The sequence below is a fragment of the Grammomys surdaster genome, unplaced genomic scaffold (assembly GCF_004785775.1).
Source record: "Grammomys surdaster isolate TR1022 unplaced genomic scaffold, NIH_TR_1.0 136, whole genome shotgun sequence".
In the NCBI taxonomy this organism is placed as follows: Eukaryota; Metazoa; Chordata; class Mammalia; order Rodentia; family Muridae; genus Grammomys; species Grammomys surdaster.
In genome coordinates this window covers 2,745,998-2,771,285 of record NW_021604594.1, presented here as the reverse complement: position 1 = coordinate 2,771,285, position 25,288 = coordinate 2,745,998, and the positions used below count along the sequence as shown (strand labels likewise).

Genomic DNA, 25,288 nt, shown 5'->3' with positions numbered 1-25,288 from the left:
CTCGGAGGCAGACAGGAAGGAACCAGTGCTCCAGGCCAGGAGTGAATTCCTGGGTCCCAGTGGGTCCCAGTTACTCCCTGTTTGGGGCAGATGTTGCTGTCTCCTTACCTAAGATGCTGCTTGGGTTAGAACTCCTGGGAGGCACACTTCCTCTGTGATTTGTGAGATTGGGTGCAGAGTAGTGCTCGGCCCAGACCGGAAAGACAAAACCATATTTGAAGAATAAAATTATCAGTCAATTTAATTCATAAAATTTAAGAATATAATTTTTATATAAAGGGAATTTTAATGTTTTTAAAGTTAGAGAATGCTCTTCAATACCATTCTGATTCCTGAGAAAAGATTTCCAACATAGAATTCCCAATACTATCACTTGAGACTCAAAATCTAATATCCAGCTCAATTCAACCTTCAGTTTCAATAATAGACAAGAAAGACTTGACACAGGTGTCTAAGCCTACTGTGCTCACAGTCTCAGTTTATATTATGAAAGGATGTACATTAAAATCAGCAAGAGAAATATCATATGGGATAAAGTCCACTATACATGCATGAACTGTCCAGATATTCACTTTTAATGAAGCCACAGTCTAATGTTTTAGGAAATTCACAGTACTGATAGAATTTTGTTTAACAGGATAACTCACCTGGCCTTTGGTGTCTAGTCAGTTGAAGCTTTAACCTATAATTATGTGTGTGTATGTATGTATGTGTGTGTGTGTGAGAGAGAGGGGGGGGGGGGGGAGCCGGAGAGAGAAAGGGGGGGAGAAGGAGAGAAGGAGAGAGGAAGCGAAAGATACAAATGTATAATGTTGTTTATAGGAATGGAGGCTAGATTCAATTTTAATTGTCTTTCTTTGGTAGCTATGTACCTTGGTTTTCTTGAGACATCATCTCTAGTGGTGAATGGAGCTGGCTAGTAAGCTCGACATCCACCTATATCAACTGATGTATGTGTACCATAAAATTGAGCTTTTTGCTTATGTACTGGAATTAAATTCCAGATCCTTTATAGTTATGCAACAATCACTTTACACACTGATACATCTCCCTATCATTGGTTGATTTTTCTGATGACTGTCTTTGTTTTGCCTCTTCCTAGAAGTAGAACTCATTCTGTGTGGCTCAAAATCTCCTGAATAAATCACATTATTAGAGAATCCATTATATTGTTTAGCCAAAGACTCATTGCATCAGGCAAGTCATTAAAATGCTGATGGTTTAAACTCAGGAAATAATGGCAGAGGCAAAATTTATGTTTTGCTAAATTTTAAAAAATATTTACAGTATTGAATATTAAAATATAAATACCATTATATCATTGTGAAAACTCAAAAGCATAGGTAAAAATAGACATAATAATTGCCCCTGTGCATTTTGTTAAATAGCCAATAGTGTATAGTTTGTCATAACTGTTCATTGACATAAAGTAATCAATTTTAGAAGCCAAAGGTAAATTGTAAATTTTCATATTTATTTGCATGTATTACTAATTTGAAGTTTATTGACTATCTGAATATCTAATGACACTCTTTAATTATACAAAAGCAATTTAATTATACAAAAGCAATATGGTTTTCATTCTGAAATTACTTATAATAAACATACTAAGACTGGGATTCACATATTAAATCTAAATATAGCCTTTAATCTAAATTGAAATTTAGGAATTGATTTTTACCAATGAATTGCGTACATGTAAATTATTTTAAAAAACAACCCTACTGGCATAAATGCTAAGTACTAATTTACATATCATTTTGAAAGAAATAACCTTTCTTTTTAATTGTTCAGTTTCAAATATGACTTCTAACTGTACAGACAAGCAATTTTGCACATTCATTTCAATCATCATGATAATAAGCATAAAGAGATAAAAACTACCCTATTTTTTAGTCTGTATTGTTCAACCTGTACAAGTGTTTCAATTACCATATTTCTGAAAAAAAGTTTTATGTCTTAAAATACTAAGGTAATATATTCCCTTTCTTGTATTCAAATTTCATTTTCTGTATTCAAACGTAGGTATCTGACAGCTGCCTTTGAATGTGTTTTGTAGGTATTTGAAAAGAGTAAAGTATAGGGTAGAAAGAAAAAAGAGAGAGAACAAATTTGCTTCTGACAGCCTATCATGTGATAAGAAGGAAGATATTTTTGTGTATAATATGGTTGTTAGATAAAAATAATGTGGAGCTGCAGAAGCCTCTCTATTATTTAAGTTTACAGTAAAAATTCACATGGAATTCAACATCCTGTGCACATGTTTGCTAGCTTCTTATCATTAAAACATATTGATTATATTCTAATATTAGGATTTCACATCTAAAATTACAAGTAGGCTCCATCTTCTGCAACATGGATGTATAGTAGGATCATATTTCAAACACAAGTGAGCCATGTTAAAAAACAAATAACAGATAACATTTGAGGTTCAGAGGCACTAATGTTACTCTTTGGAATGGAAACCTATTTTCTTTCATGAATGTTACCAAGAATGTGCCGATTTGGAATTATTATCTATAATTGAGATTTTTATCATCTTACTGCTTGTTTTATTTGGTTTTTAATCTTTCATTGTTTATCACATGGTCTTAGCAAAGTCTAGGACTTACAAAATATATGCTGGGACCCCCGAGGAGCCCAGCAGATGCAGGAGCCCTCATCTCAGTATGAACCCTTATTTCCCTTCTAGTCAGCACCTCCACCAGGTCAGATCTGCATGCTGCTCCTCTCAACATCCCACAGTCTACAGGTCTTCCAGGAGATCTGTTGCAGCCAGGGCCACAGATCTCTCAGGAGATCTGCTGTAACTCAGAGACACAGGAGACAAGCTCCAGACAGAGACACCCAGGCTAGATAACACGAGAGATAACCAGATATGGAAAGGCAAGCACAAGATCATAAGCAACAGAAGCCAATATACTTTGACACCATCAGAAACCAGCTCTCCCACCACAGCAAGTTCTGGATACTCCAACACTCCCATAGCTTTCTAAATTGTACCATTATTTATATAATTGTTGAAATCCAAAAACTTTTAATTATTAATCTTTTTTCCAAATTAATTGAAAGAGCACATTACAACAACTGCATAAATAGAAATTTGTTGTTCTATTCGATATGTTGTGTCTAACATTTATGATGTTCTTGTGACATTGCTACACATTTTTGAGAGTGCCACCTCATTGAACTATGGCTGCTTAGACATGATTTGTTTGGACATAAATCATAACCTAGATTCTTTCTACTCTAGGCATTTTTTAGTGCTTGTTATAATCATGCATATGTACTCACTCTAGGTTTTCTTGAAGTACAATAGTAACAAAAATAAATCAGATTTGAAGAGTGTGCAGATATCACAGAAGCAAACTTTAAAATTAAAATTGAAACTGTACAATGAGAATCCAATCAATCGTACTGCAGTAAATAGAATCTAAAAGTACAAGTTTTTAGAGATAATATGTCCCACTACTTTCAAATTGTATGTATGCAACATTGAATATGAAGTTAGAGATATTAGAAGCTATGCAATCTCAAAATAATGAATGATGGTATATGATATGTTTGTTTTTCTTTAGTCTATTTTCACTTATAATTGTGTAATCCTCTCCAGGAAATATATGAATAAGCATCTTATCAGCCCATGTAGGGAATGATAACACACTAAAATAGAAAAAGCAACAATTATAACTTGATAATCCAGTGAGGTTTTTGGCCTTATTTTGATTGACCTCAAAATACTTACATCAGCATTAAGTGCTACCAAGTGATAGAAGCTTGCTCATGAAATCTCACCTTCTTTCATATACACTCTGGCATCTCCACTATGACTAGCAGCAGAGAGAAGTCTGCTGTGAGTACTGGCTAGTATTCCAGGTTATGGTCCTATGAAACTTCCCCTATAATAGGTGGTTACCAGCACCACTACATTATTATAGACATACCAATTACTGTAGTGCTTTGGTTAATTCATTGTTTGGCTACCTGATCAAAGTAACCTATACTCCTAAAGGGAGACAGGATGACAACATCCTTGTGAAAAAAATCACATGTGGCATAGAGGTATAATATATCAATAAATGCTAAAAATTAGCTAATAATGTCTTGTAGAAAATTATGAGAAACTCATTGGAAGTAAACACACATTATTAAAGTTTAAGATAAGGAGAATTGTAAAAAGAAAAAGTTAGTTGACTGGATGGATGCTCTCATCTGTAAGCACATCAGTAATAGTGTCAGGTTTTGGTGCCCAAGAACCCCCCTAAACCCCTACCCTATGAGATAGATCCCAAGTAAGGCCAGTCACTACACTGCCTTTCCTTCAGTCTCTTCTCCATTTTTGTCCCTATAGTTGTTTTAAACAAGAAAAATTCTGGGACAGAAAATTTGACTATGTGTTGGTAACCATGTTCTTCCACTTAAGGCCCTGTCTATCTAATGGAGGTAGAATCTTCAAGTTCCCTCTCCTCATTGTTGAGCATTTAGGCTAAGGTCATCACCATTGACTCCTGAGGGTCTCTCTCCTCTCAGGTCTCTGGTACTTTCTAGAGGATTTCTCCCAACTCCCACCCACCAAGCCTATGTATTTCTACTCATTCTCCTGGCCCTCTGGCCTTCTCTCCTGTCCTCTCCCTCATACCTGATCCTGTTACCCCTTTCCCTTTCATTTCCCCTCTCCTACAAACATTTCCCTTTCTCTGCCTCTAAGTGGGATTGAGGCATCCTAACTTGGGCCTTCCTGCTTGTTAAACTTCTTAATGTTGGTGGGTAGTATACTTGATATTCTGTGCTTTTTGGCTAATATTCACTTATCAGTGAGTACATACTATGATATGAATGTACTTTTGGGTCTTCACTCAGGGTGATATTTTGTATCCATTTGCCTGCACAATTCAGGATGTGCAATTCCTTGTTTCTAAGAGCTGAATAGTATCCAATTCTGAAAATGTACCACATTTTCTGTATCTATCATTTGGTTGAGAAATACGTGAGTTGTTTCCAGTTTCTGGTTATTACAATTAAGGCTACTATAAACATAGTGGTGCATGTACCCTTGTGGTATGGTGGGGCATACTTTGGGTATATGCCCAGGAGTGGTATAGCTGGGTTTTAAGGTGGAACTATTTCCAATTTTCTGAAGAACCACATCCTTGCCAGCATGTGCTGTTGCTTGAGGTTTTGATCTTAGCCACTCTGATTGGTGTAAGGTTGAATCTCAGAGTCACTTTGATATGCACTTCTCTGATGACTAAGGACTCTGAACATTTTGTTAAGTGCTTCTCAGCCATTCAAGATTCCTCAGTTGTGAATTCTCTGTTTAGCTCTGTACCCCAATTTTTGTTCGGTTATTTGTTTTTTTGGAGGTTAACGTCTTGAGTTTTTTATGTATTTTGGATATTAGCCCTCTACTGGATATAGGATTAATGAAGACTTTTTCCCCAATCTGCCGGTTACTGATTTGTTCTATTTACAGTGTCCTATGCCTTACAGAAGCTTTTAACTTTCATGAGGTCCAATTTACCAATTGTTGATCGTATAGCCTGAGCCATTTTGATCTGTTCAGGAAATTTCCCCCTGTGCCAATGAGTTCTAGGCTCTTTCCCACTTTCTCTTTTATTAGATTCAGTGTATCTGGTTTTATGTAGAGGTCCTTGATCCACTTGGATTTGAGATTTGTGCAAGCTTGTAAGTATGTATCTATTTCTGTTCTATATACTGACTGCAAGTTATAGCAACACCAATTATTGACGATGATTTCTTTTTCCCACTGCAAGTTTTTGGTTTCTTTCTCAAAGATCAAATGTCCATAGTTGTGTGGGTTTATTTCTGAGTCTTCGATTCTATTCAATTGATTGACCTGGTGGTATCTGTATCAATACCATGAAGTCTTTATCACTATTATTTTGTAGTACAGCTTGAAGTCAGAGATGGTGATCCCCCAGAAGATCTTTTATTGCTGAGAATTGTTTTGGCTATCCCGGATATTTTGTTTTTCCCTATGAAGTTGAGAATTGTTTCCATGTCTGTGAAGAATTTGCATTGGAATTTTGATGTGGAGTGCATTGAAAATGTTTTATATTGCAATCTTGTACAGTGATACATAGAGAAGTTAGGGTGGATGGAAGATGATTAAGGTAGAGAGTAGAATGCAATTGGTAGCCATATAAAGATACCTCAATGATACCCTTGAACATTACTTTATGCAAATATATAGTGAAAAATCATCACTAGATACAAATCTGCTTGTATCTTGATCCCTATGACTGTTAGAAATAATTTTATTTTGTTGATAAGAGTATATTTTCATGAAATTTTATAGTAACCTTAAACTATTAATATAATAAATTTTATAAACAAAATGATTTCATCAAGAATCAACCATCCATATGTAAATTAACAATTTTGAGTAAAAGTGAACAAATTAAAATATCATGATGACATATTATTGACAACATTGTCTCTAATTCCAAAAGTCCAGATAAATATGCATATTCTATGTTAAATTAAAATTGTTACTGAAAGTATATTTGCCTTTTACAACCAATGGTCAAAGAATCATTTGAGATGATGAAAATAAAAACCTTAATATCAAGCAATATAGTGAGAAAAACATGAATTGCAAGATTGTCTCCGGTATTTAAATGTTTGTGTCACAGGCAAATCTGCTTGGTAAAAAAATAATAATGATAATTTTTTTTGTTTCAAGTGTTAAATTTTTAATCAAACTTTTTTATTGTAGTGCATGTAGCAGAAAAAAAATGTATTATTGTATAATTATTTCTGCATAAACATAATACAAAATACTAGTAGTATGTATGATGCTCAAAATTCCCTGCAAATAGTACCTCTTCATATTATATTGCTAATATACAAACACTACAAACACCAATGAATCTAAGAAAGTAGAATACATTTAAAAATTAATGGCTCTGACCTGAATCACATAGCTCAGACTATAACCTGATATAACTGAATAGTGCATAACTATGATTCTTCTCTACTAACTAATGAGTTCAGAAATGAAGAATTTTAGAAGAGTTAGAATATATATTGAAAATGTTATTTACTTGTTTTAATATTCCTGTTATGTTAATGTTCTGTGGGCATGTTTCTTTAAGAAAATAATTATCATTGTGCCTCAAGACTTACAGTTTAGCTATCTCTGTGAGGTATCAAGAACAAAAGCCTAAAGTCCTATTTATGTGAAAAAGTCCTTCAACAAAATGTACAAACAAATAAAAACTCATGCATATTTAATCTTCTTCTCTAGGCAGTAGCAAACATCCCACTTTTAGAATATTTAATTTACATAGCACAGATGTGATTCTAAGTCAGTAAAAACATTGCTTGCTTGGATTACAACTTCTCACGATCAAGAAACATGTTTCAGCCAAACTGTGCCTTTATGTCTTAGCATTATGGATAGGATGGGGGACATAATAGAAACCAGGTATCAGAAGATTAAATTACCTTGAGGATGACAGTCTATTACCATACCTAGCTATCAAATGTTTTATAAGCTAATCAAAATATAGATGTTAGGATTTTTATGTTATAAATGTGAGTTATTTGGAAATTAATAAAATAAAATTTGAGTTACATATATTCTTTTATATATAAAATAGTGTATATTCTATAGGAATGTTCTAAAGTAGTAATTGTAAATATTTTTTTATTTTCTGTAATTTATTTTTTACAGTCCAGTTGTTATACTCCACCCTGTCTGTCCTCTGACAGTTCCTCAACCCACCTGTCTCCAAGTGGATCTCTCCATCCTCCACACCCCACCCCATCCCACCAGGCCCCCCCACTCCCTCAGGCCTCAAGTCTCATAAGGGTTATGTGTCTCCTCTCACTGAGGCCAGACCAGGCAGCTTTCTGCTGTATATGTGTCAGGGGCCTCACACTCGCTTGTGTATGTTGCCTGGTTGGTAGGCTGGTCTTCCTATGGGGTCTAGTCTTTAGTGTTATTGACTACTCCCTGTATTGCCTCCTTTATCTTACCCACCTCTTCCCCAATATAGTTTAATCATTTTTTTCAATTATATCCACTTTAACCTTTTAGAAAATACTTTGTTCTCTCTTCCCTCTTTTCAGCACTCACTGCAATGGTTTTTTATTAATTTCCTAAACTATATTGATATTTCAACTGAAACGTACATATTTAATGCTTCAAGGACAATACACAAGTGAGAGAAAACATGTAAACTTTGTTTTTCTGATTCTGAGATTCCTCACTCAAAATAATTTTTCTCAGCTCCAGTTATTTGCCATTTCATAATTTTCCTTCTCTTAACAGCTGACTCATGTTCTGTCAATTTACCACATTTTTGTTATCAGTTCTGAAGTTCATAACTGCCTGAGCTGTCTCTTGTCCCTGGCTATGATGTATGGAGCAGTGATGAATGTGAATTTATTAGTTATCTCTGTAGTAGGATATAGAATCTTTGGAGAATCTGCTTAAAAGTTATAGAGATGCATCATATGATACCTTACCTATTATTGACTTACAAAAAGTCTTTCACAGCAATTTCTATAAGCTACCACATTCACCACACCAAAACAGAAGAAGAATTTTTATTTCTTCACATCTACACTAGCATATTTATTTGTTTGTTTGAATATTTATTTAATTTTTTATTTATTCTTTGTGAATTTAATATCATGCGCCCAATCCCACTCATCTCTCCATTCTTTTGCACCTGATTTCTGCCCTTGCAATCTGTCCTCCAAAAGAAGAAAATAAAATATCATTGTGAAAACTGCAATGTGCTCCTGTATGTCCTGCAGTACACACTTTTGTTCATGTTTCTTTATTAGCAAACATTCATTGCACTGAGTCATTGGTCAGGTTCTAGGTGACTGGCTTCTGCTGCACTATCAATATTAAATCCTCACCAGTACTCTTTTCAAATATTCCTGTGTCATGGAGGTCCTGAGGCTGTGGATCTGTAGAGCTAGCTCTTCCATGTGCTCTAGTAGTTCATAAACAGGGTAGATGTTGAGATGGGTCAACTCAAACCACTGAATCTGAGACTGGATGGTACCTGACTTGGTTAGCCCAACAGCTTTCCTGCACTCATACAACAAGGGCAAGCTCTCCAATACTGCTTCACCTAGCTCACCCAGTGCCTCAGCTGGCAAGAGGCAGAGCCAGCTCTTCTGCTCCCATGCCCTAAGGGTGGCTCACCACACCCATATCATGATGGCTGGTTCTATTGTGCTGCCCAGATGAAGTACAGATCATGCCCTAAGGGTGGCTCACCACACCCATATCATGATGACTGGTTCTATTGTGCTGCACAGATGAAGTACATATCCTGCTCTCTCAAGAGTTGCAGCTGGTGAGGGATAGGAACAACTGTCCTGAATGCCATTGGTAGGATAGAGTGACAGCTAATATGCACCTATAAGTGAGTACATATGTTTATCTTTCTGAATCTGGATTACCTCACCAAAGAAGAATTTCTTTTCCCAGTACCATCCATTTTTCTGTAAACTTCTTGATGTTATTTTTTGAAATCTGAGAAATACTCCATTGTGTAAATGTCCCACGATTTCTTTATCCATTCTTTGGATGAGGGACGTCTAAGTTTTTTTCTAGGTTCTGGCTTTTTTGAATAAAACTACTATGAACATAGTTGAGCAAAGTTCCTTGTGGTAATAGGATGAAGCATCCTTTGAATACATGCCCATGAATACTATGACTGAGTCTTAAGGTAGACTGATTCAGAAATTTCTGAGAAATACCTCATATTGGTCTTCAAACTGGCTATACACATTTGCACTCTCACTAGCAATGAAGTGCTTCCCTTTTCCACATCCTTGCTAGCATGATATTTTAGTTGAGAATCTTAGACATTCTGATAGTTGTAAGATAAAATCTCAAATTAGATTTGATTTATATTTTTCTGATAGCTAATGAGTTTGAACATTTCTTTAAGTGCTTCTTGGCTATTTGAGATTCATGTGTTAAGAATTCTACTTAGATCTGTACCGCAATTTTAATTGGATTATTTCTATGTTGATATCTAGTTTCTTGAGCTCTTTATATATTTTGGAAATTAGTCCTCTATCAGATGTGGATTTGATAAAAATATTTTTTCATTCTGTAGGGTGCTCTTTTGTCTTATTGTTGGTGTTCTTTATCTTACAGAAGATTTTCAGTATCATGAGTTCCCATTTGAAAAATATACAATACAATATCAATCTTAATGCCTTAGGTGTTATCTTCAGGAGGTTTTCTCCTCTGCTAATATATTCAAGGCTATTCCCAATTTTCTCTTCTATCACGTTCAGTGTACTTCGTATTATGTTGAGGTCTTTGATCCACTTACATTGAGATATGTGAAGGATAGTAGATATGGATCGACTTGCATTCTTCTACTTACTGATACAATGTTAATCTAGCATCATTTGTTCCAATTCTGCCTTCTTTGTAAAAGATCATTGTCCATAATCATGTGGATTTATTTCTGGGTCTTCAATTAGATTCCATTAATGAGCCTGTCTCTTTTGATGCCCAAACCATGTTGTTTTTATTATTATGACTCTGTAGTACAGCTTAAACTCAGGGATGATAATATCTCCAGAAGTTCTTTTATTGTAGAGTATTGCTTTAGCTATCTGGTGTTTTTGTTTGTTTGTCTTTCTTGATTTTGTTTTTCCAACTTGAAGTTGCTGTCCTGGTTGTTATTGTGTTCTTTTTCTGGCCTTTAGGCAAAGTTTTGTGGTAATTATAGGTTTAGGTCCAGTTTTCAGAGTTTATCTTTGTTGGATGGATGTTTTCCCCTTAGTTTCTGTTTCCTCACTCATCTCCTGGCCTGAGTAGCCTGTAGTTCTGGTGACTGATGAGTCCGCTGGTCCAGTAGGGTCTCCTTTCTGGGGTTTTCGGTGGTCTCTGTGACATCTAGGGTTTTGAGATTTGGGGAATTGTTGTGACCTCTTGTGCTCTTGGTTCTAGTGTGGCATCTGTTCGAGTAGGGGTTTCTAGTATCCTAGGTACTGTTTTAGCCCCTAGGGTTCTGGGTATCCCTTTAGCCTCTAGTAAAATATGAGCCTTCTCCTGGAGTGGTCAGTCAGGATATGGAAGCAAGCGGTGAGGTTCCTAGTTTAGACAGCTAAAAGGACTCTAAGGAGTATTGGTGGGCAGCGGGTCGGGTCTTACCTGGGGTTCTGGGCTGTTATAGAGCAGGCATTTCTGCAGCAGTTATGGACCAGGATATGGAGAAGCTAGGCAGGCTCTGAGGAGTGCTGTCTGGCAGTGGGCAGGACTTTACCTGGGGTTCTGCGTGGATCTGGGGGCTTCTGACACAGTTGTGGCTATTATCACTTTCTATTTCAAACATCATGACCTTAATATTTTTCTTTCTAAGTCTTATATTGGAAATAATCCAAATTTGAAAGTTTTAGAAGTTAATATTTTGAGTATTTTGGCATTATTGCTGAAAATACCATTTTATATTGTCATATATTTCATGGAATTTTATATAATTGAATAGAGATAAATGTTAAGGTACTGATAACCTAAGAGTGTTGGCATGCATATGCAGTCACACACTTAAGAGGTTTGCACAAGGGGGTTACAAGTTTGAGATTATGAATGAATACACAGTGAGTTCTAAGCCAGCTCGGAAAGTATATCAAGAACCTGATTTCAAAAAACAAACAAAACAAAAATTAGTTAAATGCTTTGATTTTTTGTTCTTAAATTTGTTACATAGGAAATAAATAAAACATTACTTGGTGTACCAATTAAGTAGCATAAAATGTTCTGATAATTTATTTAGAATTTCATTTGAAAGACAATTGTACATGATTTCATTGGAAATTTCACAGTTGTGCATCTATGTTACTGGAAGGAGTTTAAAAAGGAATAGTAAATTTTTAAGTCAACGTTTATTTTTGTATAATATGGGAATTTTCAGGTACCACATTATAGACTGCCTACATACAGCCTAACAGTCCTCTAACACTGCATGATAGCAAAGGATGATACAGTCTTACCTGTTCTCCTGCTCCAACAGAAACACTGTTAGGATAGATTATATGTGGTAGTGTATGTAGAAGAAAGACTAGGGGACTTAATGAGTCCTAAAACAAGGGCTAAGATTAGTTTGCATTTCATTTGTGTTTAGTTAATTTTTTGTTCTTTCTACAAAATTATATCATCTTGCTTTCCTGATTAAAGCCACAACTTGCCAAACATGTAACACCTTTCCTCTTCTACCTAAAACTCAGTGTTAACTTAGTGCCTGGCACCAAGTATGTGATTAGGTCTTAAATACTATTGAAAATACAAATTACATAGAATTGACTTTTTCTTTGTTATATTACTCAAACCATATTTACTTTGTGTTAATATTAGTTGAATTCGTAAGCTTTAGAAAGTCAATAACGTCTTCTCTTAAGTTTATAGCATCAGCACATTTTTCTTGAGGTATGTGTGAAAGTCAAAAGATAAAGCTGGCTTTTGATTTCTATAGAATTTTTTGACAAACATAAAAGTGGTCTGAAGCCATTATGCATACAAGTGAGCACAGTTGAAAGACTTTCCGTGCATCAAGTTTGCATCTTTAAAATTTTAGTAATGCCTTATGAAAGAAATTGCCTTTCCCTAGCTTTGTTATCTGTTTCTTTGAATTTCAGGATACATTTGTAAATCAAATCGTGTTCAGTCAGATACTGCTCAATCCAGAAAGTTGAAGCTTTAAGGACTATTGTTCGGCATAGGCACGGTTTGGTTTGAAGTAGAGAAAATGATTCAAATAGCATTCCAAGCTTTCTGGGCAATATTGGAAATACAATTTTGTAGAAATAACAGTCTGCTCTGGTGCATATTTTTTAAAATTATGAGAAAATCAATCTCACAGTTATTTATTGAATCTTGTATGTGCTACTACAATACAAGAACTTAAAGGGCAAACTGGAGATATAAAGCAAGACTATAGAAAATAAAAACAAGTTTTCAACTCTCTAGATATAACATGTAAACAAACAAACTTGGATAATATATTATTAACTACGTCAATGAAGAATCACAGACATAGAGTGCATACAAATGAGTCTCTAACATTTCTCAAGGGTGTTGTTAATGAGAAATTTATTAGCTAGAATTGAGATGAGATTTAGAGATGTTTTATGTGTCTGATAGTATTCCTTATTATTGGTTACTTTAGGCTCCTTAGAAGCTTAGGATTCTGAAAGAATAAGAGAATGGTCCTCAGAGTACCTTCATCAAGAGGCTATAGCCTCAACTCTCTAATTAGGACATATGTAGGTCTCCTTTTAATGTACTGAAGTATAACTTAGATGCTGAATGGAGAATGAGGGATGATATTTCTTTTGAAATAACTGATATTTATCTATTTTTTACCCCATTGTACCCTGTGTCATTCTTCTCATTCTATTAAACAAAGCCTGTTTTGCACGTCTTTCTGTTCCATGTGGCATTTTGCAATGGTATTGTTGTCCATTGATATCTTCATTGATTCAATATTTTTTTATTGATTAGCTATATTTAGTTCAAACCCTTTTATTTACTGTTTCCAACAACAATATCTTAAGCTGAACATAGTTGTTTTTATCATAACAATAGCATTCTCAAAATTCTAAGGAGACTGATTTTCAGGAGAAGGCAACTTATTCCATTACTTCTACTATCTACCTACTATGCCTTTCTGTTATTTAAAACAATGAGATTTGTGTTTAATGTTTGTTGGCAAAACTTCCCTTTATGACATGTGTGGGAATCTAATAGAAACTTTTTAATGAAAAAAAAGCCCACACATCTAAAACTGTAAGTGCTCTAGCTAAGATATTAATATTGCCAAACAGACATAAATAAAAGGGAAAAAAGCTGAAGATACAACTGAAAAACAAAACTGAGTTCCTAATAGAAGTCCCTGGATAATCCTCTCAAAGAAAGTCTTGCAAGGTAGGTGGGTTGTGGACTCCATCTGAAACAGAGTGTCTTCTCTTGTCAAGACTCAGATAATGGGGAAGGAATATTTACATCTGCCTGATATCTCACCCTGTGGCACATAAGAAAATCTAGTAGCCAAGAACTGTGAGCAATGACTCTCAAGCTGCATTGAAAACACCCTGTTCGAAGATTTGTCACAATTCATTTAGCAAAACATGCAGGTTGAGTGACAAGGGAAATTGACAAGCTATTCTCACCAAACAATATAATTATCTATAGTAAGACATGAATTTATGGGGGAAAGTTCATATACTATGACTAAATGAATTGTAAAATGAAGAAGCATATAAGCATAGGGGATGCTAATAGAATCTGAAGCATTAAGAAATAAAAACTGGTCAAGAAATACATAAACATTTGAAATTTTCACAAAGAAGAATGATTTCTGCTCAAGAAATGAACAAAAGACCAAGTAAATAAATCGAGAAGATAAACAGTTCTCACATGTCATTTTATGAGAATATCAACATATTTTTGGTATTAACTATGTCAAATAGTTGAAATGTTACTAAGCAGAAAAGAAAGGGGCTTTCTTAGAAGACAAAGAATTGAATATGGATTTAAAGAATATAAATTTACCTCAAATTTCATGCAGAAATCAGAATTCTCATTTATAATAAATATAAATGATATTGTTTAAAAGGAAAAAGAGTAATGGAACATAGGCAGTCTCTAAGAAAACTGTGTTGAAGAATGGCCTCAGAACACCAGCAGGAATAGATTAAGACAGAACACCATGAAACAGCCTGGCAGTTCTTGCCATCAATCTCTTAGGCCAGACACAACAAGACATCTATAGCTCTGATCTTTCCATAGTGGTTGCAGTTTCAAAAATGTTTCTGAGATTTTGGAAAGGTCTTACTCAAAAGGTAGAGATCTGTAGGTGATACTATTTGACTACCCAAGTTAGCATGAAGTGTGTATTTGTCCTTCAGCAATATACAATACAGAAAGTTACTTTCAAATTTATCTCAAATTATATTTTTACAAATATTTCCTTAAGGTTGACTTAGTGGCTCATGCCCATAATCCCAACATCTTGAGATAGTGAGATATGAAAATTGCTGGAAAATCAGCACTAGTCGGTCCTCCGCAGTAAGTTGTAGGCCACCCTGAACTCCATTGGAAAACCCTTCCTACTTTCTATAAAACCAAATTAAGTAAGGCAAAAAAGAGGTGATCTTTACTGGAGAATGATGTCTATTGTTGGATTTAGAATAGCCCCTGTAAGTTAACACTAGCCAATGACATCATAAATATGTGATTAATGAAGTCAACAAACTGCCCACGCTTATCCTAAGTAATACGTAAAACTTTTGAGAATAGGTGTTTTCAAATTGCATCAAACATCAGAGGACAGAAATAACCTTCTACAGGAGCACAGACATGCCTATTTGTATTACCAACCAAACACAGCTTTTCAATTAATCTCACCAATTTCAAAATTGATATTACTTTTAACCAAGGATAAAACAAATTCAAAACTTGTACTCAAATGAAAAAAAAAAAATAAAAAGATGTAATCCGGGATCCTGAGCTTTCTAAGAATCAAGTTATACGCATCTCTTTTAAATTTTTCTCAAAACGAATTTAGGTCTGGGGGGTCTTTAAAACAGAAAAGTTTATGCTTCACCATTTAGACCTTAGGAAGTGTTACATCTGTAGCAGATAACTTTACATGTAACACCATTACATACGTAAAAATCACTTTAAATGTTGTGAATTTTTTTAAATCTCAAATCATGTTTTCTGCTTTAATATTTCTCAAACCATATGTAAACTCCCATGGTTGCAATATACATTCTCATGCATCCAGTTTTCACATGCAAATCTATGAAAATCATCATTCTAAATACTCTAGATTGTAACTTTTAATAATCATTAACTAGAAGAACGTTGTACTATAGGATTTATCAAAAAAATATCAATATGTGTTGTCTGAAATTAGAGAGAAAATGATGTATCTAAGGTGGTCAAATCTGTTGATCAAGTAAAATCACTGTGAATAAGAGCATATTATGAGGACTTCCGGTCTGGACCCGAGCATAGAGCCCAGGCGGCAGCTCTGTAACCAACCTCACAAAACCCAGAGAAAGAGGGCCTCCCAGGAGCTCTAACTTCAGCAGTATCTCTGGTAAGCAGACAGCAACACCCGCCCCAAACAGGGAGTAACTGGGACCCACTGGGACCCATTGGGACCCAGGAATTCACCCTGACCCAGAGCATTGGTTCCTTCCTTTCTGGGCTCTAGCGCTCAGCAGATCCAGGAGACAGCTCTGCACCCAATCTCTCAGAACCCAGAGGAAGCAGGGATCCCAGGAGCTCTAACCTCAACAGTAGAGCAGTATCTTAGGCAAGAAGGCAGCAACACTTGGCCCAAACAGGGAGCAACTGGGACCCACTGGGACCCAGGAATTCACTCGTGGCCCGGAGCATGGGTTCCTTCCGGTCTCCACCTGAGTACTGAGCAGATCTTGGGCCTCAGCTCTAACCCCAGCAACAAAACCCATCCCAAACAGTTCTGACACAACCTAGATAATAGGAAAGACAGGCTCCAGTCAGAGACAGCACAGATAGCAAAAAGGAGATCCAGATGACAAAAGGCAAGCACAAGAACATAAGCACCAGCAACCCAAGGTACTTGGCATCATCAGAACCTAGTTCTCCCACGATAGAAAGACCTGAACTCCCCATATCACCAGGAAAGCAAGAACCAGATCTAAAATCACTTCTAATGATGATGATTGAGGACTTTAAGAAGGACATAATTAACACTCTCAAAGAATTCGAGAGGAACACGGGTAAACAGGTAGAAGCCTTTAAAGAGGAAACAGAAAAATCCCTTAAAGAATTACAAGAAAACACAACCAAGCAGGTGAAGGAATTGAACAAAACCATTCAGGACAAACAAATGGAAGTAGAAACAATAAAGAAAGCACAAAGGGAGACTACCCTGGAGATAGAAATCCTAAGAAAGAAATCAGGAGTCATAGACACAGTATCACTAACAGAGTACAAGAGATAGAAGAAAAAAATCTCAGGTGCAGAAGATACCATAGAAAATATTGACAAAACTGTTAAAACGTGAAATGCAAAAAGTTCTTAACACAAAACATCCAGGAAATCCAGGACACAATGAGAAGACCAAACCTAATAATAGGTATAGATGAGAGTGAAGATTCCCAACATAAACGGTCAATAAATATCTTCAACAAAATTATAGAAGAAAACTTCCCTAACCTAAGGAATGAGATACTCATTATCATACAAGAAGCCTACAGAACGCCAAATAGACTAGATCAGAAAAGAAACACCTCCCATCACATAATATTCAAAACACAAAATGCACAAAACAAAGAAAGAATTTTAAAAGCAGTAAGGGAAAATGGCCAAGTAGCATATAAGGCAGACTATCAGAATTACACCTGACTTCTCACTAGATACTATAAAAGCCAGAAGATCCTGGACAGATATCATGCAGACCCTAAGAGAACATAAATGCCAGCCCAGGCTACTATACCCAGCAAAACTCTCAATTACCATAGATGGAGAAACCAAGATATTCCATGACAAAACCAAGTTTACACAGTATCTTTCCACAAACCCAGCCCTACAAAGGATGATAGCAGGAAAGCTCCAATACAAGGAGGGCAATTATGCCCTAGAAAGAGCAACAGCATATTACATTTCATTATTTTTTCCTAGGTAGGTTAATGTCATTTTAGACTAAAAAAAATATAAAAAACTTAAGCACTCATTATTTCAAAAGTTAACTAATTAAATCCATTTGTAGAGCTATAAACATTTACTTTTCAATCATATTTGAACTGTGTACAATTAAACATTAAATAAAACAATACATACATATTTTTAAACAGAGTAATTTGTAGGTTGCAAAGCTAAAACCCAGCATCTAACTATATTAAATAACTGTTAAGAGTGTGAAAAGAAAGAGCAATGCCAGTCTTGACACTTGCTTTGATTTAAACTTGAGTTGCTGAAGTCTGTGGCTTCTTTCAATGTACATTATATTGTTAATGACAAAAAATGCCTTACCTGGTTTACCCAACTAACTCAGCATTTCTTTGACTATTGTTTAACTTTTTTTTTCTTTCAGGTGAAACTCTTTTTCCCTAAATATCACTGCTATGGTTCCCCCTTCATATTCCGATTAAGTCCTCATCAATTAGACAAGATGAGCCAAAATTTGAATTACTAAGGTTATTAATTACTCTCCCTTAATATCTAAAAAGCATGTTCTCCTCTGTGACTCTACTGCTTTATTATTTTTGTCTCTTTCAATAGTGAATATCTTTAGATTATATATATTCACAAACTGATTCTGTAAAATATTTTTATTGCTATTAATGTCTATCTATATTCATGTAATCAGCATTCCTGTGTGTGTGTGAGGGGGGAGAGAATGTTTACACACATGTACATTTATGAAATTGCGGAGCTCAGAAATCAACCTGGGTATCATTCCTAAGGCACTAAGGCATCTCTTATATCATTGTATCATTGGTGTTTTGTTTTGCTTTCTTTTGTTTTAGACAAGATCTTTATTCCTCACATAGATTCACAGCAATCCCCATGTCTATCTGCATCTGTGTCTCCAGCAGAGACATCACAAGTTCTTATTAACTCCATTCAAGGATTTTTTACCTAGGTGTTTTACAGTATCCACATAGTCGTTCTTAGTCATGGCATACTTATACCAAATTAACCCACTCATCTGGAACACCTAAAAGTTTCAGGTTTGTAGAAGCATAAAATTGAGTGGCAGCTACCAAAAGTTAGTAGGGAATGGAAACTAGGACTTCATTTATGTATACAGAGACTACATTTTGTAAAATGAGACAGATCTAGAAAGTATATAAAGTATTAATCGACACTACCCAACTATAGACTGGTTAGATTGTGATTCATAGGTTGTCTTAAGTTACCAAGGTAGCCATGCAAACTAAAATGGTACTGTTAAAAATTCATCTAAGATATTACCATTTTACATAGAGATAACAATTTAAATATCTTTCAGTTTGTTTGTTTAATTTTAAAAGGGGTAGAAAAATTCTCGATAAAATACTTGCACCATTATCAAATAGACAAGATCCTGGAGATACAGGAATGGTTCAACATTTGAAAATCTGTCTGACTTTTCATCCCTGCTGAATCCACTCGAACTACAGCCATGTCCGGGACAAGATGATTTTTGATCCTACTATGAGCAAAAAGAAAAAGAAGAAGAAGAAGAAGCCTTTTATGTTAGATGAAGAATGAGATTCCCAGACAGAAGAAACCCAGCTCTCAGAGACAAAAGAAATGGAGCCAGAACCAACTGAAGAAAAAGATGTGGAAGCTGATGAAGAATACAGTAGGAAAAAAGATGCTTCTGATGACTTAGATGACTTGATCTTCTTTAATCAAAAGAAAAGGAAGAAAAAGACAAGAAAGATATTTGATATTGATGAAGCTGAAGAAGCTATAAAGGATGTTAAGATTGAAAGTGATGCTCAAGAGCCGGCTGAGCCAGAGGAAGACCTTGACATTATGCTTGGCAATAATAAGAAGAAAAAGAATAATGTTAAATTCCCAGATGAAGATGAAATACTAGAAAAAGATGAAGCTTTAGAAGATGAAGACAGCAAAAAAGATGATGGCATTTCATTCAGTAACCAAACTGGTACTGCTTGGGCAGGATCAGAAAGAGACTACACATATGAAGAGTTGCTGAACCGAGTGTTCAACATCATGAGAGAAAAGAATCCAGATATGGTTGCTGGAGAGAAGAGGAAACTTGTTATGAAACCTCCACAGGTCATCAGAGTAGGAACCAAGAGAACTTTTTTTGTCAATTTTACAGATATGTGTAAACTATTACATCGTCAACCCAAACATCTCCTTGCATTTTTATTGGCAGAATTGGGTACAAGTGGTTCTATAGATGGTAATAACCAACTTGTAATCAAAGGAAGATTCCAACAAAAACAGATAGAAAATGTCTTGAGAAGATACATCAAGGAATACGTCACTTGTCACACATACCGATCACTGGACACAATCCTACAGAAGTACACCCGACTCTATTTCTTACAGTGTGAGACTTGTCATTCTCGATGCTCTGTTGCCAGTATCAAAATTGGCTTCCAGGCTGTCACAGGAAAGCGGGCACAGCTCCGTGCCAAAGCTAACTAATTTGCTAATCACCATTGATTTTTCCAAAATGTGGTGGAGATTTGGCTGGATAGGTTACCGTCAGAATGGATGTACTATTGAGTTAAAAACAAGATAGAAAAGCTGCCAAGTTCTTTGGCGAGTGATTGTTATGAAATCCTTGCAAGATACCGATATTCAAGCTGTTGACATATTCGTTGCCTACTTTAACAACTGTCAGAGAAACGTGATGGGGTAAGGAGGTACTTTTTAAAATTGTTCATAGACTTCTGTAAATTGCAAGATAAATTAAAGTTATTATAACAGTAAAAAGAAAAAAGAAAAAAGAAAATCGGTTAATGTAATCCACTATAGAATCAAACTTTAAAGTAAAACACCTGATGATATTAAATACAGAAGAGGCTCTTGAGAAAATCCAATACCCCCTTATGATAAAATTCCTGAAGAGATTGGGGATATGCCCCAACATAATAAAGTCAGTTTACAAAAATTCCATAGCCAACATAAACTTAAACAGAGAGAAACTATAAAAAAATTTCACTAAAGTCAGCAACAAGGCCAAGATGTTCATTCTCTCCATGCCTATAAATTAAAGTACCTGAAGTCTTAGAGAGACCAATAACTGAAGGAAATCATGGGAATACAAACTGTAAACATAGAAGTCAAATTATCTTTGTTTGAATATGATATAATAGTTAACTTAAGTGTCTCTAAAAATGCCACTTGAAAAAACTCCTACAGCTGGTAAACACTAGCAGCAAAGAAGCATGATAAAAAAGTTAACTCACAAAAATCAGTTGCTTTCCTATATACAAATGGCAAACAGACCATGAAAGAAATCAGTGAAGCAAAGCCTTAAAAAGAAAGTATCTTGAGGTAATTAACCAGTCAAGTGAAAAACTCCTATGATGAAAACTGCAACAGGTTGAATAAAGAAACCAAAGAAGATATATGAAGGTTGAAAGAGTGCCCATGATCTTAGGTCAGTAGGGCTAATATAAAAATGACTATTCTACCTGAAAAAACCTACAGATTCAATGCAATCTCCGTCAAAATATCAACATAATTCCTCACAATCTTGAAAGGAAAATGTTCAGCTTCATATAGAAACAAAATACCCAGGTTTTTTTTAAATTCTGAATAATATAATTGCTTAGTGAACCACTATTCTAAAACTTGCATTGTACTACAGAGCTATAGTAATAAAAACAGCATGGTATTGGTACAAAAACTAACAATTTGATTAGTGGAATCAAATTGAAGTCTCAGACATAAATCCATACCCCTATGGATACATAATGTTTGATAAGAAAGCCAAAATACACACTGGATAAAAGACAGCATCTTCAACAACAGTTGCTGACAAAACTGGATGGATCTATGTATATGAATCCAAATAGATCTATACTTACCACTCTTCACAAAACTCACCTTTAAATTGATTAAATCCCTCAACATAAAACTACATACACTGAATCTGATAGAAGAGAAAGATGGGAATAGCTTTGATCCCATTGACATAGAGGAAGAAAGCCTTTCTCAACAGAAAACTGTTAGCACAGGCACTTAGACCAACAGTTAGTAAATGGGACCTAATGAAACTAAAAAAGTTGTACATGGAAAAGATGTCTCAGAAAATGGCAGCCTACAGAAAGGGAAATTTTTTTTCCAACAGCACATCTGATAGGCTAATAGCCAATATATATAAAGAACTAAAAATCTGGACATCAGTTAAATAAAAAATCAAATTAAAAATAGAAACTTCTAAATAGAGAGGTCTCGAAAGAGGAGACATAAATGGTTGACACTTTAAAGAAAACTTCAATATCTTTATTCATCAGGGAAGTGCAAATAAAGAACAATTTCAAGTTACAACCATCAGCATGGGTAAAAAAATCATTAAAATATATGACAACTTGTGTTGGTCACAATGTTAAGTAAAGGGAGAGTATATTCATTGCTAGTAGGACTATAAATTTGTAAAATAACTGTGGAGATTCCTTTATCTATTGGAATTTCCTTTATCCTACCACAAAGACATTTACTCCATTGTGTTCATTGATGCAATAGTTGTAATATCCAGGAATTAGAAATAAAGTAGATGTCCCTAGGCAGAAGAAAGGATATAGATAACATTGCATATTTACACAATGAAGCATTACTCCGCTGTTTAAAAAAAAGCCATGAAATCTTGAAATCCACAATAAAATGGAAGGATAATTTTGGGAAGGGAAAAAGTCATCTTGAATGAGGGTAATACAGACCCAGACAAATATGGAATGGATATTGCATTTTAAGTCAATGATAAGCAAACTACAATCTGTAGAACCATGGGGATTACAGGGTTAAGTATAGAGTAAGGGACTATGGAAGACAGCTATGTCTCCCTAGGAAATGGAAATTAGATAGTTTTGGATGGACCAGGCAGGAAACCAGGAGTACAATGAAAGGATCATGCCTGGAGGTATAGGAAAATGAGTGACAAATGAGGGAATATGAAGCAGCACAGCTAAAACCAAGTGCCACTGGAGAGGTGAAGTGGAAATCTAATATTTCCTAAACCTTCTTAAATGTAAGCTTTCTAAAATATAAATGTACAATAAGTTTCCAAATGATGAGGAGAGAGAAAGCCTCAGCTGGATATCTCTTGGCACCAATTGAAGCTTTCTGATATGTTATTGGCCAAATGGATCTCATTGGAACCCCTAAACCACCAAGGCTGTTGTCAAGTCTGTAGGGTACTTTTAATAAAGAAAGAGAAGACCCTAAGGCTGAAGACCGTACCTATACAACTCAGTGAACATCAAAAACTCAAGCTGGTGTCTACATAGAGCCTTCTCCTCTATGAAATAGTCTTCTTGGTACTGGAAAAAACTGTGCATGCTACCAAAGTAGAAATGTAATACCAAAACACCCAAACCCAATACAAACTCATCAGTTGAAAATGACATCCTGTCTCCAAGGTAACATACTACTCTTAAGGTTAGACCACAAGCTTGGTAGTAGATTACCAACAACAACAACAACGAAAAAACCCAACAGCAAAATTTTGTGCAGATATAAAGTATATATGAAATTTATTTTCAAATATTAATTGTCCTAAATATAAGATTGGACTTGTGTGATCTAGAGAATCCGCTAATCTTTAGATAACTGGTCATCAGGACTAATTTCTATTTATGCAGTTTCACAGTGAGATATGAAAACTCTATTTATTTGAGGTACCAAATAATGTACATCCAGCTGATTTCAACTCCATGATAGATGGTTTTTAATCACAGAAAAGAGGAAGGTGAATTTTCATGATAAATCTTAGTCATGGACATTGCAACATAATTGAGCTAACATACTATAATTTTTAGACTTAGACATATACATGTCAAAAAACTATGATATATGTAAATATGGATTTAGTAATTTCAGTGACATCAAATATCAAATACTACAATAGCTGGTAAATTGTTTGCTTGGCAAACCTGAGAACCTGAGTCCTACCTCTAAAACTTATATGAAAATGCCAGTAATATTGTATGATAACAATCCCATGACTGAGGAGTTGGCCAAGGAAAGAAACACAGGACTCACTTTTCAGGTAATCTATCATGATTGTAGAGCTTCAGGCCAGTGAGTAATCCTGTTCAAAGATGTGTAGCATTTCTGAAATTACACCCTGGTTGTTTGCCTTCACAATGTGTTCCCCCACATATACAAACAGACATGTGCAAATGCAAACACTAGACACATGCATGAATAAAAATGATTCCAAATAGGTGATATAGTAAATTCTATAACTGCCATCTTAAATTGAAAAATAGCTTTATTCTTTTTTTCTTAGAATATATTTGGATACTTCTCATCTGCCAAACTTTCCAGATCTTAAATGTGTTTTGGTATACTGCATTATCCTAATTACCTTCATTTAATTATTTACAAATAAACACAAACATATAATCATCACTACAGTCAACAAAGTGAAGAATAGCTGGTCATTTGCTGGATGTAGTGAGTTTCAAATTCGATTCATATTATGATCTGTCCAAAAAATGTACACAACTTCTTGTTTGCTCAGAGATATTATCTTTCATCTCATTGTCTGTTTCACAACCAGTGCTCCTTCTGTCTTCCAGGACTCTACTTCATATTGCCTAAACTATTTCTCTTTGTAAGACTTTTCTCTGTTTCCTTTGAAGAACAATTTGGTTCAAAATATGAGTCAGTATTGCAGGATGTGTTCTGGCATCAGTCTGAGATCCTATGCACCCTGCTCTACAGAATCTTAGATTTGCCTCACAACAGTCATGTCTAGGAACACATTTATGCATGATTTCTCAAGAAAGGAAACATGGTACCCCAGGTTTAATAAAGGTACTCTATTTCTGGAGCTCAAAAGAATTAACTGCAAATGTAGCAGAAGTATAACAGATGCTCCAGTATGACAAAGTATGGTTAGTAGAAATAAATGAGAGACAGAGAGAGAGAGAGAGAGAGAGAGAGAGAGAGAGAGAGAGAGAGAGAGAGAGAGAGAATCTCTGAATCTTTTTGCTTTTATTTTACTTTCTTTTCTTTAAAAATTATAATGTAGCAGGTGAAACTGAAGCTCTATGACTTCTAAGAGATTAAAAAAAAAAAGAGAGGAAAAGAAAGAGTAACATCTAAATCCAGTGCCATTTCCATTCCAAGGCAGGAAATCCTGGTGAAAGTCAAAGAAGCCAGAAATCCCAAAAGAGCAGACTTTGCCCAGAGGATGAAATATTAAACTAGAAGCACACAGTTGTCTATCAGGACATGACCTTGCATTGATACTAACATGGTATTGTTAATCAGCATTATCAAGCAGGATATCATTCATAACATTTAAGAGTTCATTTCACAAAACCAGGCTTAAGAGCCAAACAGTCCCAGTGAATCTGATAAAAATCATCAACTTCCTGGAGCTATTTTGAGATGTTCACTCCCTGTATTAAGGATGTTCTCTGAAGGACAGTGTGTTCAGCCCTACTTAGAACTGTCTGTTCTTTCATCATTGTATAAACACTCTTAAAATATCCGTTGTTTTACCTGTGTTTTCACATTCCATTTCTTAAGAAGCTTCCCTTCAAAATGGAAGAATTTAATCTGGAATGAAACTGC

General features: G+C 35.2%; 1 protein-coding gene and 1 pseudogene across 2 annotated transcripts in view; both read left to right on the top strand.

Moving 5' to 3' along the window:
* Znf804a (zinc finger protein 804A) overlaps positions 1 to 25,288 on the top strand; it is a 195,628-nt gene that overhangs the window by 95,162 nt on the left and 75,178 nt on the right. The gene's annotated exons all lie outside the window — the stretch shown is intronic.
* On the top strand, positions 19,136 to 20,473 carry LOC114617398 (annotated as a pseudogene). Its single transcript, XR_003710789.1, has one exon. The product of XR_003710789.1 is annotated as a eukaryotic translation initiation factor 2 subunit 2 pseudogene (transcript).